This window comes from Pinus tabuliformis, chromosome 6 (genome assembly GCF_031772625.1).
Source record: "Pinus tabuliformis cultivar Carrire ecotype Pingquan chromosome 6, CPIR1, whole genome shotgun sequence".
NCBI lineage: Eukaryota > Viridiplantae > Streptophyta > Pinopsida > Pinales > Pinaceae > Pinus > Pinus tabuliformis.
Window position 1 is genome coordinate 1807047429 of NC_142292.1, and position 6854 is coordinate 1807054282.

Here is a 6854-nt window from a genome sequence, read left to right on the forward strand (position 1 = left end):
TAAGAAAGTCGTGGCTAGGGAACTAAAATTGTCGAACGAGGCTCTAGGTAATTCAATATACCATTTGGCCGCCGGACCAGTCAATGTCCTCTGGAAAAGACGAAGCCTTATCGAATCATCATTCAAGGTATTCGATGAACACCACAGATGGAATGTCATCACATGATTCGACGGGTCTTCGCCAGGATTTCCATTGAATTTAGGAATGTCCGAAGGAAGTTTGTGAGGAATCGCTGGCCACCAATGGGCATAGGCGATTGGATCATTCGTTAATCGATGTAAATCTGGTAATTCTAGGGTCGCCACGAATGGCAACTGTTGATTCAGGTTTGGCGAGGCGTACCCAGGGTACGATGGAATTGCCTGAGCAGTAGGCCTTTGCACACCAGCATAATGCAACTGATGTTGATATGACTGATATGGTTGGTGGGCTTGGCCACTGTAAAGTGGTTGGTTTAACCCATTCTGAATATAGGGTTGCCCACTATTTGCAAAGATCTGTTGCTCAGATCCCTGGTACACCTGTTGAAACTGAGGTTGTTGGTATTGCACCATCCATGGTTGTGAAGCCATGTTTTGTTGTGCGACACTAACCGACGGACCAAGATGCGGGGTTATGGTTCCCGTTTGTATCTGTGTCGTCCCGGCAGTTGGCGATTGTGGTTGTGTTGCAGGGTCAATAGGCTGTTGCATTACAACTTGGGGTTGACATACAACAGGCATCGATTGAACTTGCGACACGGTTACAATTGCTGGCGTCGTCGGGATACTAGACATAGGTACACACTGTTGCATGGAATATACAACTCTTGGTTGTTGGGGTAACATAGGTACCCAACCACTCGTCGTTACTTCAGTCAAACCTGAATGTTGTTGAAAACTGCCGTATGGGTATCCCTCCGGAAGAGGAAGTGAAAGGGCATATTTCCCCCCATATGGTAACAATTTGGAGCTCAAAGGTAAAGATTTCCTTTGAGGACTGGATGGTCTAAACTGATTCCCAAAGGGATCAATTTGTCTAGTTTCAACATAAGAATTACCGGGTATTATACCGGAAGAACAAACTGGAACAGACCAAGTTGTCATAATAGTCCCTGGGTGGACTCCTTCTAGTTGATGAGAACTAGTTGGGACGGATGGTATGCCGGCAAACATCGTTGGAGTGACAACAGGAGCTTCTGCTATCACTGTGTCATTTGGCACAGTCCTAGATGTCGATGGTTGTTCAGACATTTTAAGTCTATCCAATAAACTTCCTAACGATTCTTCAGGAACTTCCGGTGGTGATAGACAAACTTCTGATGCAGAAGGAAAAAGAGGGGAACCTACTCCAAAATGAATTGGAGTATTTTCTTGCTGGTCCTCTACGATTTCCTCTATTGCAATCAGACCAGGAGGAAGAGGAAGACCGTCAGGTCCGTAAAAGATTTCTGGTGCCGAAGAAGGGGTTGCTTCGACAGCGACAGTTGTTTTAACAACAAGACTCTGTGGACCGGTTTCAGATGGAACTGGTTCAGTTATGCAAGTACTTGTCTTCAGACTAGGATCAGTACCACTGTCCTTCTGTTGCTATTGAACTTCTTCAATAGAGGCAGGGATTCCAGAAATATTGGGAGTGACCAGAATCTCAGATGTTGTTGGAACTTCCGTTCTAACTTTAAAAGGAGATTTTGACCTGGTCCAGCGAGTTCGCTTTGTCCGTACTACTCTCGGTTCCGGAGACAAAGGTGGTTGACTCGCAAGTCTCCCCGAACGACGGAGTTTTAATTGACTTTCCTCCACGGTTGCGGATTACTTGATCAACTAAAATACAAAAAAGGGAATTATGTTTCCGTATTGAATGAATTTTATTAGACGCTTTTAGACACAACTTTGCTTTTTCATGTTTTAAGAGTCGAGAAAAAGCTAAAGATGACTCTAGTCGCCTTCGATGCATTAACGAGCCCGAAGTGACAAATGCTCGGTTGGACCTTTTCAGTTATAGAGTTTGAAAAGGGCCAAAAGAAACTGCTCTGGAGATCTAGGCAGAGGGTGTGCCAAACCTTTCGCGAAACCACAGAATACGTTTTACGGTACGGGTGGTCGATCTTCGTGAATGCTGTGTTCACTGCATCGCGATCAGTAGGGCGGTCGACACGGCTTCCTAAGGATAAAGGATAATTGCCTATAGGGGTCTCCCAATATACGCGACGGTACGCGGGAGCACAAGTCCGTATTAGTGCTATCGTCCCTCAGGAGGAATCACCCACCTTCGTAGAGATCGACAGTCACTACGTTTAACGACGCCGGAACACGTCTCTACCTAGACCTCTATTGTGAGCATTATGTTACAATGCGTTTTTAGATTCATTCAATATATTTTAAGTTGATCTTGTTTACCAGTTTGTCTTTCAGGATCACCACAAGATGTATTGGTACAAATTCCTAAATGCAGCTAAAATGATAAGCAAGCTTTACAATCTTTTTAGCTTTGAAAATCCTAACTACTGAGGGGAGAGAAAAACACTATCTTTCCACACAGAGCACAAAGCACAAACTAATGCACTTTCTCCTAGATCAGACACACAAACTTATCAAAAATGCAAATGCAAGATGCATGTATTTCTTTTCTTTTCCCTTAATGTTGATGTAGACAAAAGGAAATTGTTGTATAATTTTCGAATTCAATTTGAAGTGTAAACAAACAAGTTTCGTCTAAAATGAAAAGACACCTTACAGGTACTTGTTTTAACACTAAAAATATATGAATTCAAACCATAAGATGAAAAACAAACAAACTCAAACAACCATGAACAGTAATAAAACTAGCTCTTAAGATCACAAAGACACTTTTACAGTTCAGGATCTAAGAGGTCACAACTATACTGGTTCGCTTTTCACAATGGGAAACTGTAACTGAAACAAGAAATACTGAAAGAACATTCACAGTTTCATCACACAACTGAGGCGGAATAATGTCAAGGAGAATGGTTTACAACAAGTACAATGACCAGCAAGCAATCAGCAAAAATCAGTGAAAACAGGGCCAAGACACAAAGGGAAAGCTGAGCAAGACAATGGCTAACTGGACCAGCGCAGGTTCTAGTCTGCCAGTTTGACTCTCAGCGCAGTTCCCGAAGGGAGCACCTGCGCTGTAATGCAGACTGCCTGTGGACAGCCTGCACTGACACACGAGAGTTGCGTCTGCAAAGAATTCCGGGTCATAAAAAGCTCAAAAATGCACTGTTTTTGCTGAAATAAAAAGCTATAGGTCAAGTACAGGCTAAGGGATGATCAAGAGGATGAAGATCTATCACAAAGAGTAAAGAGTCTTTTGTAGATTAGCTCTTTAAATCTTGAATTTGCTCAGCAAATGAGCAAGAGTAGCAGTCCCTCTACTTCGCTTTTGATATAGTCAAAAGCTTTTCGATTTGGTACTCTTTTCTTCAAGAAATGAATAGCAAAATACTACAAACACCAACAAGATACTAGGCTCCCCAGCGGAGTCGCCAGTTTGTTGTGGGGAAAAGTATCCGATGCGGATGACCCTATCCCTACTCTAAAGGTGACAGTCTTTAGCAACAACTGAAAGTAAAGTTTTGATGATTTCCTTTATGAAAGTACAGAGAGAATGAAGAAAGATTAACCAACCTGGTGTCTTTCGCTTAGTCGATCCTTATCCTCTCTCTTTGTCTCTTGTTCCCAGCTCCTTGCTCTCTTTGCCGGTCCAGCTACGCACAGATCCTGTACAAAACAAGAGAGCAAACTACAAGATACAAGTACTCATAACTGACGCATGGATTAGAGTGAATCAAATATACATGTAAATACAATACATCAATGCAATACAAGTATATAGGAGAACATGCAAAACTTTATTGATAGAAGTAACAGGGTTCTGAGAAGGTTACAACCAATGATGGCTCCAATCCAGCAGCACCTCCCCAGCAGCAAGAACTCTCTTCTTCACCTCTAGTAAAACAATCACCCAATAGCTCTAACTGTAAACCAACAGCACCTCCTTGCTTTACACAAAATTCCAGCCTCCTTAGACCTCATAGAAGAGCTCTATTTATAGGAGAGAAGAAGAGAGGATGAGTCAGCTTGAGACTGACATGAAGCTGCCTTGTGTCCTCTCCCTCTTCAGTTAATCTTCAGTTCTTGAGTCCACTTGGAGATCCTTGCTTACACATGGTGATCAAGTTCCTCTTACTCATCACAGGGCGAATCTCATGAACCAAGTGTCAGTTTGGAAGCTTCCTGGGCAGTTGACACCTTGCAGAATGACTGTGCCACTTGGCCAATCTCGCCCAGCGCAGGTAGCCTTCATTAGATTTGACTTCCAGCGCAGGTACAAGGAGGAGAAGTTGCATTCCAGCGCAGATGCTCAGTGGAGCAGCTGACATGATCCAAAATTAGCCTGTTTTGAAGTGTTTTCAGGTGGAGAACTGATTGGAAGTGCTGTTGTTTGATGACCTTGTTCTTTTAGGGGTAAGAACAACATGTTTAGGGACTGAGGATCCCTGTAATTATTGACATTTCATGCTCCATGTCGTGAGGCACAAAAATGTCTATAACAGACGTGAACTTTTCATCTTCGCTGTCATTGTCATTTACCGGTACCATTGTCATTGGTGATCTTTATCATGACGATTCCCCTAAAAATATTTTTTTGATCATTGCTGAGGAGTAAGAACGAACGATTTATATCTATCTATTGGGATCGTAAGACTTCTTCCACCATTCCCCGCTCTTAAGGAGTGCGGAACCACCCTTATGTGAAAATAAACAAGAGAGGTGCTCTACAAAAGAAAACAAAAACAAAATATGAAAATTGTCAAATGCAGGATAGGGGGTCTCATTCAGAGTCGACCTACCATGATCATAAGGGTGGAAGCGAAGTGGCATTCCCATAACGGCCACCACACCAGGGATATGGTCCGAAGGTAAATTAACAAGCAAACCTTGGAACAGGAGGTCTCATCGCGAGCCGGCCTGACCACGTTTCGCGCCTACCTTGTGAATGGCATTATGGCTATCTGGTCACCAAGCCAGCATGATGGCCTGCATTTTGACAAAGCACTCTTCAGAATATACACAAAGGATCATGGTTCCGGAGGGTGAAATAAACAACTCTGCCAAGGTTATGAACACCTGTTGGCAGCAGAGCTCTATTAATGGCATAGAAGTCGTAATAATTACACCAACAGGTATGATACTAAAATTTTCTGTCTCTTATCCTTTGCAAAGATCATATGTCACACCAGATGAATATATCGCATGAATATTTATTACCACCAATCATGGCAATGGAACTGACAATGACCACTGGAGACTTCGTACGCTTGACAGACGTCCCATCCCCTAGCTCCTCATTATATCACGCAGGCTCTTATGCAAAACGCGATCTACCTTTTTGCCCCGGTTTCGGCATTTCGTTGTTTTTCTAAAACATGGCATAATTTCATATGTTGTACTTTATGATTGGAACTCCGAACTGGCTGCTGCTCCTCTCTTTGACGGCTGGGGACAGCCTATCAGATCGCGGGGGGGAAGGTAATCTCATTACTCTATGATTACGTGGCTGCCCACCATTCGGGCAAGACAATGTACGAAGGAATGACATGGTTTAACGGTATGATGCTTCTATTCTACGGAAATTGCCATCCACGATCTTTTTTTTTTTTTTTTTTTCTTTTTTAGTTGCATGCTCGGTGATCATCCTCTCTGCATCGCAAACACCGCAAGCAGTTGCTGTTCCATTTCTGAGAGGAATCATGGGCGGAAAGACGGTCCGAAGTGAACCTCACAAGCTGACAGTTTCCGCTGCTGCTCGCGAAATTCTGGAAAACGTAGGGTGGTTGAATTACTTCAGCCGCCTGCAAGAATCAAATGAAGCCGTGGCGTTGGAATTCCTGCAGAATTTGCAAGAAAATTACTCCATAGTAGGAGGGAAGCGGATAGCGGTTACAGAGGATATTATCGCAGAAGTTTCAGGATTACCAGCTGCTGGACCCATATGGACGCCGAAGAAGGAAAGATTACAAAAAGCTATGTAAATTTTCCAGGACGAAGGCCAAAGCTTGACAGTCAAAGGGAAAGGAGTTCTGCCAGCAACACTAGGGGAACCCTGGACCGAGCTAGCAAAGACAGTACAAAGTTATATCACCTACGAAGGGAGAAAAGATGTGGTAAGACCTCGTCACTTAAAACTTTTAGTTGTTTTAAAAGGAAAATGTTCTGTAAATCTCCCTGCACTTTTAAATTCGCTACTACATGACGCGACCCGAAACCTGAGAAAGGCCCAGCACACAGATGCAGTCGTTAGCCACCATGGGCTGATTCGGTTGATAGTGAGCCACAGTCTCACTCAACAGCAAAGCACTTGGGAGGAATTGATCGCAATAGTCGAAGGAGGATCGGCTACACCACCCCCAAAACCCAAACAATCCTCTAGCACGCCGGAACGATTAGAGAAACGCAAGAAGACAGCAACAGAAAGACATGTCGCTTCAAAACGGAAACAACCTTCCGATACGCCAGAACGACCAGAGGAACCCAAAAAACCTGCTGGCACGCCTGACCTACCTGAGAGACCAAGGAAGTTAGCTCGGCTGGCCCGGATACGAGGAAGGTTGGAAAGAATTCAGGAAGCAATGGCCCAGCCAATTAAAATTGAGGACGAACCTCCAGAACCAGAAGGAGGACCTTCCGAAGGAAATGTGGAGCAATCAGGGCCTGGGACTGGCCAGCCGGAAGGGGAAGAAATGGTTATCGAAAAGAACAATCAAGAAAATGAGCACTCTGAGGAAGAAAGGGTTACCGAATAGGGCAATCAAGAAGAAGAAATGGCACAGCCAGGGGGTAGCCCGTTG